Here is a 9,128-nt window from a genome sequence, read left to right on the forward strand (position 1 = left end):
TTTCACAGAGTTCAAAACACATTTTTAAGTTTTTGCTTTAAAAAAATTATTCATTGATATGACACAGATACAAAGAAGATTACCTGGTATAAATTAACAGAAAATAAATATAAGCTAGATATGATAAAAATATATTTATCAAAAATACTCAAGCCTTTTCCATTTTACAGACAACGGTTGCCTTTGTATGAGCATGGAGGTATAAAGAAACAGGAGAAGTATGCTATTGTAACCATGCTCGCCCTACGATTAAAAGAACTACGAGGTATGCATGCTCATAATCTCATATATCGTGCATTTTTAATGAGCTCTTTTGTTGATAGGTGAAATCTTATTGGCTAAGTTAAGTGTTGGACGAGATTCATTGTTTCTGACATTGGTGTAAGAAAATATTTGGACTAAAAAAGGGCCTGTAAACTTTGCAATCCTTCATCAAATGACAAGATTTTTCGATCAACATTTTCTTCAAGGTGAACCCTATTGCTTAATACTTTCCTCCAAAATTCTCCAGCGACTTTTTGTCTACAAATTGGGTCTGAAATTGTGTGTGCTTATGAAGAACTTTTTATTTTCTGGCTAGAGAAAATATCTTTTCAAAACAAAATTTAATGGATGCCAAAATTGAACGCAAACTTATTTCGTGGAGCTAAATTTTATTTTATTCTCGTATATTAGAAGGCTAGAAATCTTCGATGCTGATAGTAAGAATGTTCGGAACAGACTTGAGTTCTACTAAAAAGTCGTATTTCGTCGGGCGAGCCTAGAATTTCTTTTGATTTATTACATAAAAGAAATCAAAAGACTTTAACGACCAATTACCGACAAATTCATCTCCTGTCTTTCTTTATACCTCTATGGTATGAGACACTTTTGTTCCATGATGAGAAAACACCTTTGGATAAATGCTTAAGTATAAATACACGTTTTTTTATTTTAATAAACACACTTTGAAGAAACATGAGGCTCAGAATGCCTAAAAACTAAGAAACATCTAAGAAATATGCTGAGGCTGAGAATGAGAAAATAACATTTTTTAATTCGGTTTTTCTTAAGAACCTTCCAATTCAGCCTTCAATGAGGCTGATTATGTCAAAAAGTTTAGGAACATGTAAGAAACATTTAAGGCTCAAAAGGCCGATTTCTTAAGAAACATTGAGGCTGCTTGGTAAAACTAGTTTCTTAAAAAAAAAACCGTGTAACATGTTTCGTGAATGAGAAAAGTGTCGCACATGATATTCAATTTATAGAAATGTCTGTTGAAAAGTGCACTACCAGACCGGGAGTGTTATCTTGACCCCTCAATTGTTTTCGTGATAGTGTGAGTTATCAATCAATGCAGCATCAACAGATTGTTTAAAATCAACTTCTGTTCATCAAGATGGAGCAAAAATATCCAATAGCGGTTGCACCAAAGAATCAAGCAACATATTTAAATTTGTAATTGTATTTTTCGTTGATTTGAACTAACTTTACATATCTTTTTTAATCATGTTGGCATCAAAAGATAACGCAGCTCATAAAAAATCGCCAATGAGTTTATGCTGATCTCCCAATTATAAAACTTGTTATTTTTCAAGCTTTGGGCAGTCCATTTTCTCGCAGCTATCGACCACCAAATTCTTATAAAAATCGTTTAAAAAATCTTCAAAAAGAATTCCAGCATCTTGCATTGAACCCACTTCAATTATTTGAGTAAAACATAACACCACCACATGGTTTGCATATTCAAGTTATTGATGACTTCCGACAAGTCCAAAAAACACGCAAGAGTTGATTGTGATATTCCTTAGAAGCAACGTTTCGTACTTCTTTCATTTTGTTAGCCTTAAATGACCACGACAGGTACAATATTTATGGGGATAGTTATTTAAGTACTGTGATGTTTATATGAAAAAGCTCTCAAAATCATTAGCAGTATGAGAGCTTTTCTGTAATAGCAAGGCTTTACTCTTGACATTAAAATCTTTCAAATATCTGAGCTTTGAAAAACCTTTCCCCTAACAGCAGATTAAAATAGCAGAATGAGCTTTTCCAGAAAATGTCTGAACAAATTTTTACGACATTTCTGAAATTTCACTATAAACTTGGCTCGGGGTGAATCATAAGCATACAATAAGCATAAACTATGCCTGGATGCTTTGAAAACCTAAGCATACTCGAGCCTGCTCAAGGGGCATACACTTGCTTATAAAAAAAAAACATGTATTCAACTTTTTTCTGGAAAAGCCCAATCAAACGACTTCGAAATCAGATAAATTGTACAAATTTCGAGAGTTTACAATAGAAAGTACTTACATTTCCTAAAACGGTAAAGGTTTACAGCAAATCTTTCGAACTCGAAGAAGAAGAAGAGGTCATAGAAATAGCAGATTTCTTGGTGAAAAATTTGTTGAAATCAATCCGAAGTAATAGTTGTGCTAAATGTGGAGAGGTCTGGTGCGAGCGCACGCTTGACAAGATGGTGAACAGAAGTGACGTCTGTTTGTTGTATTCCTGTGAATAAAAAGAAAATGCGAATACAGTGAAACTCCCGCTTATTCAAACTTCTGTTATTCGAGTCTTTCTATAATTCGAACTTGTTTCCAGTCCCCGTTAAGGAGAAACCCTCTTAAAATACTTTCTATAATTTGAATCTCTCTGTAACTCGAACAAATTAGACTTACCGTTCGAGTTCGAATTAACGCAAGTCAATTGTATCTCAACTTGAAACAAAAATTTTCCTTTTTTTCGCTGTTGATTTTCAGGTATAGACTTTTTTCATGATTGTGTTAAGTTACGTAAATTCCGCCATGGCATGGAAGCAAACGTTCGGTTTGTGTAATACAGAACGATTATAAGCGTTCTATATACGCACGTTTACTTTAATGACCTCTGTAGTTGTAACAGACTGGTCTTTAAAAAGACTTACAGTATATAATGCCGTTGATTTCTTTAGGCAATGAATAATTAAAAATAGTTTACTTTTTAGTCGGATGTCGGATTCGACGTTCTGCTATCCGCTACACTCCGTTATTCGATGAAATTTAAAGCCCTCTCACTCTCATAAACGACGTTCCCTTATTCGATATGCTACCTTAGTCGATAAGCTCCCTTATTCGATGAAAATCCATATCCCCTTGAAGATCGAATTAGAGAGCGTAAACTGTAGATTCCTGCGTAGTTACCTCTGCGATTCGTTCAATTCTTTCTTCAGTTTTGGAAGAGGTATCCCATAAGTCATCACTGCTTGTCACGGTTTCACAGAATGCCATGCAATGATAGATGATCTCGTGAAGAATATTGAACACCTGTTTAAAAAATTGGAATGCACGTTTTTTATAGGAATGGTGTTTTCCTATTTTATCACGGATATTCTTAACTTTTTATGGAAAATCATCCCAAAATATTCTTACCGTATTCTTAGACCATGTTCAGAAGTTACGGTTACGTTCCGTTCCGTTCCAAAACGTCAAAAAGAAGACGTTACAAAGCAAAACAGATCGAAACAGTTTCGCTCCACTCTTTTCATCGGAACGGAACTGCTCCGTTTTATTGCTCCGAAACGTTCCGAAACCAATATGAACACACTCGATCCGTAACGAAAATCATACCGGAGCGAAACGGAACAGTAACGTGTGAACATGGTCTTAAGTTAGAATCGTAATTCAACCTAAATTTAACATGGAATACATCTATCACAAGTATAAAATGCCAATTTTTAATTTGAGTATTGGGCCTTCAATAAAAATAGCTACCAACCTTTATCAATGACCCGTGCTTAGGCTGGCTTACCATTCACAAATTGTCCCTGGTAATTCAACTCTTTTCAACAAGCTAAATTGTTAAAGAAAATTACCTTTTTCATGGACACAAAAGACTGTTTCAGCATTTCAATCAGAAAGTTGTCTAAAGAGCGATTGATGTTTTCGAAACTTTGTGTTTTGTGGATTTTGGATATCAACAAGCTGAATTGTGTTTCCAAAACGTCCACCTAAAATACAGATGGGGTCAGAGAATAAATAAGTTAAAAGCCAAAGGACCAGATGGAAGTCATAAGAATTGGGCTACTCATGATATGCACCACTGCAATGACTTCACGAAATTATGCAACTTTTCTGTTTTTGTTCCACCCAATACGTTACTTTTTCTATTGTTTAAGTGACGTTTTGGGTGGAAAATTTTGAAAGTTCTCAGAAAACTCTCCAGTGGTGCATGAATTAAAGATTTAGAGCCCCATGTTGATGAGGTCAAATTGCCTACTAAAGGCATTTCCTCAAAAAACCTTGAATATCCAGGCTGCATCTCTTAAAAGTAGACAAAGGAGGTTTTTCATGGTTTGTTAAATTACGCAATTTCCGTCATTATGGAAGCAAACTTTCGAATCTGTAGAGGCGATCCCTTTCGCAATTCGAACGTTTGCTTCCATAATGGTGGAAATTACATAACTTAACTAAACTTGAAAAACCTCTATACTTCAATGCGACGGAAATCCGTCTGAAACGGAAGAACATTTAACACTGTTAACTTACCTGCAAATAATATTGTAAATTGTCAATAAAGAAGGCCATTCGGCGTCGAAGCACCCAGATAGGGCCAGAGGTCATTTTAATTTTACCAGACCTTTTAGCAGACATAAGGAACGCCCATAGTCCTTGTAATTCGATTTGTGTTCGACGTACTTTGAGAAGGAATGTGAACAGCATGTTCAATCTAAATAATGAAAATAGTTTTAAAGAAGCGATGGCCAAGTGGTCAAAGGTGTTAGCGTCTCAAACCAGGGATTCGCGGTTCGAATCCCCGCTCCTTCCAATGTTTTGTTCAGTTCATAGGTAGCCGAGCCCGTGAAAACAATTGAAAGAATGTCTAAAAGTCCTAGATTACTAGGCTATCCACGTATAATATCGACTCTAGTTTGTATTTGTAAAACTGTTTGTGTCAAGTTTCAAAATAGGAGATAATACAGGATAATATGTCATGTTCAATGGTTCTTATCGCTTTTTGAGCATATTTTCTCATTCGTGCGAACCAGGCTTAACAGGCTAAAATATTCAATCCAAAAAAATTTCCTCTCTCCCTTGGACCGAAATGTCACGCATTCGCGGTTTTTTTTCTCTCAAATCACGCATTCAAGTAAATTTTGCAAAAATAGCCCATTCACACATTCATGCAAACCACCGTAAGACCTTAGAAATGTCCACATTGTTTTATTAAATTGCTGGTTTAAGGCTAAGTAGGGTTTTAGAAAGTAAATAGCGGAACTACTGAAGAAACTCAATCAAAAACTCAAAAAAAAGCCCAGGCTTTAAGTGCATGGAAAAAATAGTTTAAAGGTTAGCATACTTTTCCATTATGGAAGGTGTAAAGAGTAAGTGTAATGGCCAAGGTGGATTGTATTGAACTTGTAATAAATCCCATGTGCTTTTGAATTTCTCATTGGAGGTTTGATCGTCCGTCTTCATGTCGAGTTTCAGTTCAAATAAATCCTCATATTCTTCACTATATGTTAAGATCTGAAAAGGATGGGAAGCGAAGATGAAAAAAATGGGTATCAAGGGGAATGATGGTTGGGTTCGAGTAATCTACTTTATGCGTACATACTTTCGCGAATTTCGACCTTTTTCGACAAAGTTAATGTGGGTAGTTCAGGAATGTTTATGTTCGCGAAAAACAATTTTTCATCAAATTCACGAAAGTAAATGTCGCAAATTTTGCGATTTTTCGACCTTGCAAAAATTTCTGCTTGCGAAATTTGTTTGCCTAAAGTGGGCGTCAGTGTTTCAGACCAGAGATTCTCGGAATCCCCGTCTTTCCAATGTTAGGTTTAGTTCAAGAGAACGAGCATGATGATCATGTTATGAGCCCAATAAAAAACAATCGAAAGAATGCCTAAAAGTACTACGATCAGCGCCGAAATATTTGGCACAAAAGGGGAATCCCCTCAAAACTTTGGAACCGCAATTGATTTTTAGGTGCTTTGAAGTACAGTTTGGAAGTAGAGTTTTAACTCTGAGTTTTAACATTAGACTTAAGTCTTAGGATCTCAGTATCTAAAAGCTCAAAAATATTCCAATAAAGCTGAGAATATAGCCTAGAAGCCTAGAAGCCACTTAATCCCTCCCAAATCGAAAAATCCAATGAAGCAAAGTGGAATTACTGAAACTGCAATTCTCGCCCGACCTTTAAATTCTGAAAAACGTTAAAATACCCAAAATTGCCAATATATTTCGGTGCTGATTGTAGATTATTAGGTGACCACTGTGAAATGTCGAACCTATATACTATCAATGGACCTGATAGTAAGTAGGTAGGCATAGTAAGTAGGGAACGATCGATCAAATCAACAAGACGTTTCTACTTTAAAGGTACAAGACTAGACAAATTACACGAGCGGATAATACGGATAAAAGGATTATAATAAATATTGTGATGTTTAGAATTTTCTAATAAGAAAATCTTTTTACTTACCTTGGCCAAACTCTGCTTAAAAGCTGCCGATATATCTGTAAGGAAAGAGCAGACATAATCAGAGACATAACCAGAGAACTAAAACAGTCCATCTGGAAACATTCGTTCGAGTAAAAATTCACTGATAAGCTTTCTAAAACAAAGAGCTTGAAAAATAATTTTTGCCACCTACTGTATCTAGGGCTCAGACGGGCTCAGACAGGAAATAAAACAGTTTTCCCTAAGTTTCAGTAAGTTTCTTTACTCGTCTGAGAATAACATTTCACCAAATCGGCAACATTTGGGAAATCTAAGTGATCTTTTTTCCTTTAAAAATGCAAAACAAAATAGGCAAATTTAAAGTTTATGCTAAATTTTATCTTTGACATTCCCAGTAAAAATCCATCAATCCTGTACATGGACGACATCGAAAACACAAGTTCAAGAACATAGGACAGTTTTATTTTATCAACCGCAAGCAAATGCAAAGCTCCAAAAATAAAGTTCCTATGCATGTAAACTCCTTATTATTCTTCTCGTCATACTTAGAATTGATAAGTAAAACGATCTTACCGTAAGACATGACTGTTGTAGGTGGTCCTTTCATAGTTGTATGTAGATGATCGATCAATGTTAAATAAAGTTCACCACGACCCAATAAGTACATTTCTTTTAAAAGCTGTTGGGAAAACACGGAAAGGATTTCAATGATAGACAGACGGACATCATAATCTTTTACAGACTAGATCGCAGATTTCTCGTAAAAGTGTGTCCAATATTTAAGTCGACTGGTTTCCGTATACTGAAGACTCTTACCCAGTTTAAAGAAAGAGTGCTTGAAAATCTGGTAAAGTGAACTGTGCCTTGAGACAAAAAAGTGGACGGCTTATAAGCGGAATAACACTTTTAGCGTTAAAAATACCTTTAAATGTTTGATAAGATCCGCATCCTCAACGACCAGCTTCCATAGTTGCTGAGAATTAAAAAAAAAGCTTTTGTTAATCTCAATTTGGAAAACAAATTTCGATGGAGACAGAACTCTTTGATGAAATTCTTTCAGTTCACAACTCTAAATTACTCCCTATTGGTCTGTCCCCCTATGTTGAGGAGGTGTGACGTTCAGGGTGGTCTGAAAAAATAAAAAATCCAGAGCAATCTGGTTTTTTGAATGATAAAATCCAGGGTGGTCAGTATAACGAGGTCGAAAATCCAGGGTGGTCTAAAGAAATGGGAGAAAAAAATCAAAGGGGGTCCTGAAAATTTGGATTAAAATCACCTTTTTTAAAAAAAGATCTCCTCAACATATAGGGGGTACAAATTTTTCTTGAATAGCCCATTGGAGTTCTTATTTTTTAGGGCGGGTGATAAAAACAAATGATGTTAAGTAAACCAGTTCGCCACCTAACAAAGTTGTTATCCCCTTTTAAAAGCTCAAACCCCCCATTTAATTTGGAAAATCACCTATCCCCCCTATAATACCTTTCTTGAAAAGTGCGACTCCCCCCCCCTTAAAAAGGGGGCGGTTCACATTATGTACGATCAAGATGTGGTGTTTAGTTTACCGCAGCTGTGCAGTTTTTGAATACATGACTTACATAACTTTGACTACATAACTTAACACACAGCCCTCGATATTGAGAAGCGGCTTATCAAAGCTCAGTAAACCCATACTAAAAACATTAAGAGTTGAGTAATTTCTGATCATTCAAGGGTAAAATCTTCCTTCCATCTAGGACCGAAGGGACCTAAGTCGGAAACAATAACCCTCCATACGCAGCTCACGATCATCCATTGCAGTACCCAGTTTCTCAATCCCTATTTCCCGTCTCAAAATATTAAAAAATTTCAAATTATTGTTACCTCAGCTACACAAGCTTTAATCTTGTCTACTTCAACTTCCAAAGCAGGAATGGAAAATTCTTGTCTTTCTTGTAAGTCATGGAGAGTTTTCAAGAAGTCGTTCTCACGTCCTTGCAACAAGTTACCAATGTTTTCATCGTAGTGGTGAATTTTGAGGTTTTCTGTGTCTTTCAACATTTGCACTGATTCACCGATGAATAAAATCTGTAAAGAGAGAAGATTGATTGGGAATAATGAAATTCATGTTTTTGCAAACAAATGTCAGTTGTAATTAGATCATCACCCATGATTGCATCATCTTTTACACCCCTTTTTCGAAAACTGATATTATCCTGTCACAGTTATCTTATTATCATATAACACTCATATTACTGTATTACACGGACTGCAACTAGCCTGTACAAAACTCTTCTTCGTTCGGGGGGGGGGGGGTGGGGGTGAACAGGCTTGTTTGCCGCAGAAGTGGGAGAATACCAATAACTTGAATGAATGATTGATTACCTTTTGAGCCAATCGTAAGGGGATATATGTTGGTAACATATTAGGAACAACCATGATTCTGGCTTCGTGTTTTGAACTGCTCAGCTCATCATCGTCTAACTAAAAGTAACAAGAAAAAAAAAGGACTTCAAATCATAAGTGGGATTCCTACTACATAGTAGTTTTTTTATAAGAACACCCTAAATGTTTGGAGCCTTCGGATGTTCTTAAAACTTCTTGATTTTTAAATCTTAAAATGTTCTTAACTTGTTCACCCTGGAAAAGTTGCAAAACTTGTAAAAAAAATTCAGACTAGCAATATAAATATAAATTATTATAGAGATGCTTTTACCTGTAGTTCTTCC

This window comes from Clytia hemisphaerica, unplaced genomic scaffold (assembly GCF_902728285.1).
Source record: "Clytia hemisphaerica strain Z4C2 unplaced genomic scaffold, Clytia hemisphaerica genome assembly, whole genome shotgun sequence".
NCBI lineage: Eukaryota > Metazoa > Cnidaria > Hydrozoa > Leptothecata > Clytiidae > Clytia > Clytia hemisphaerica.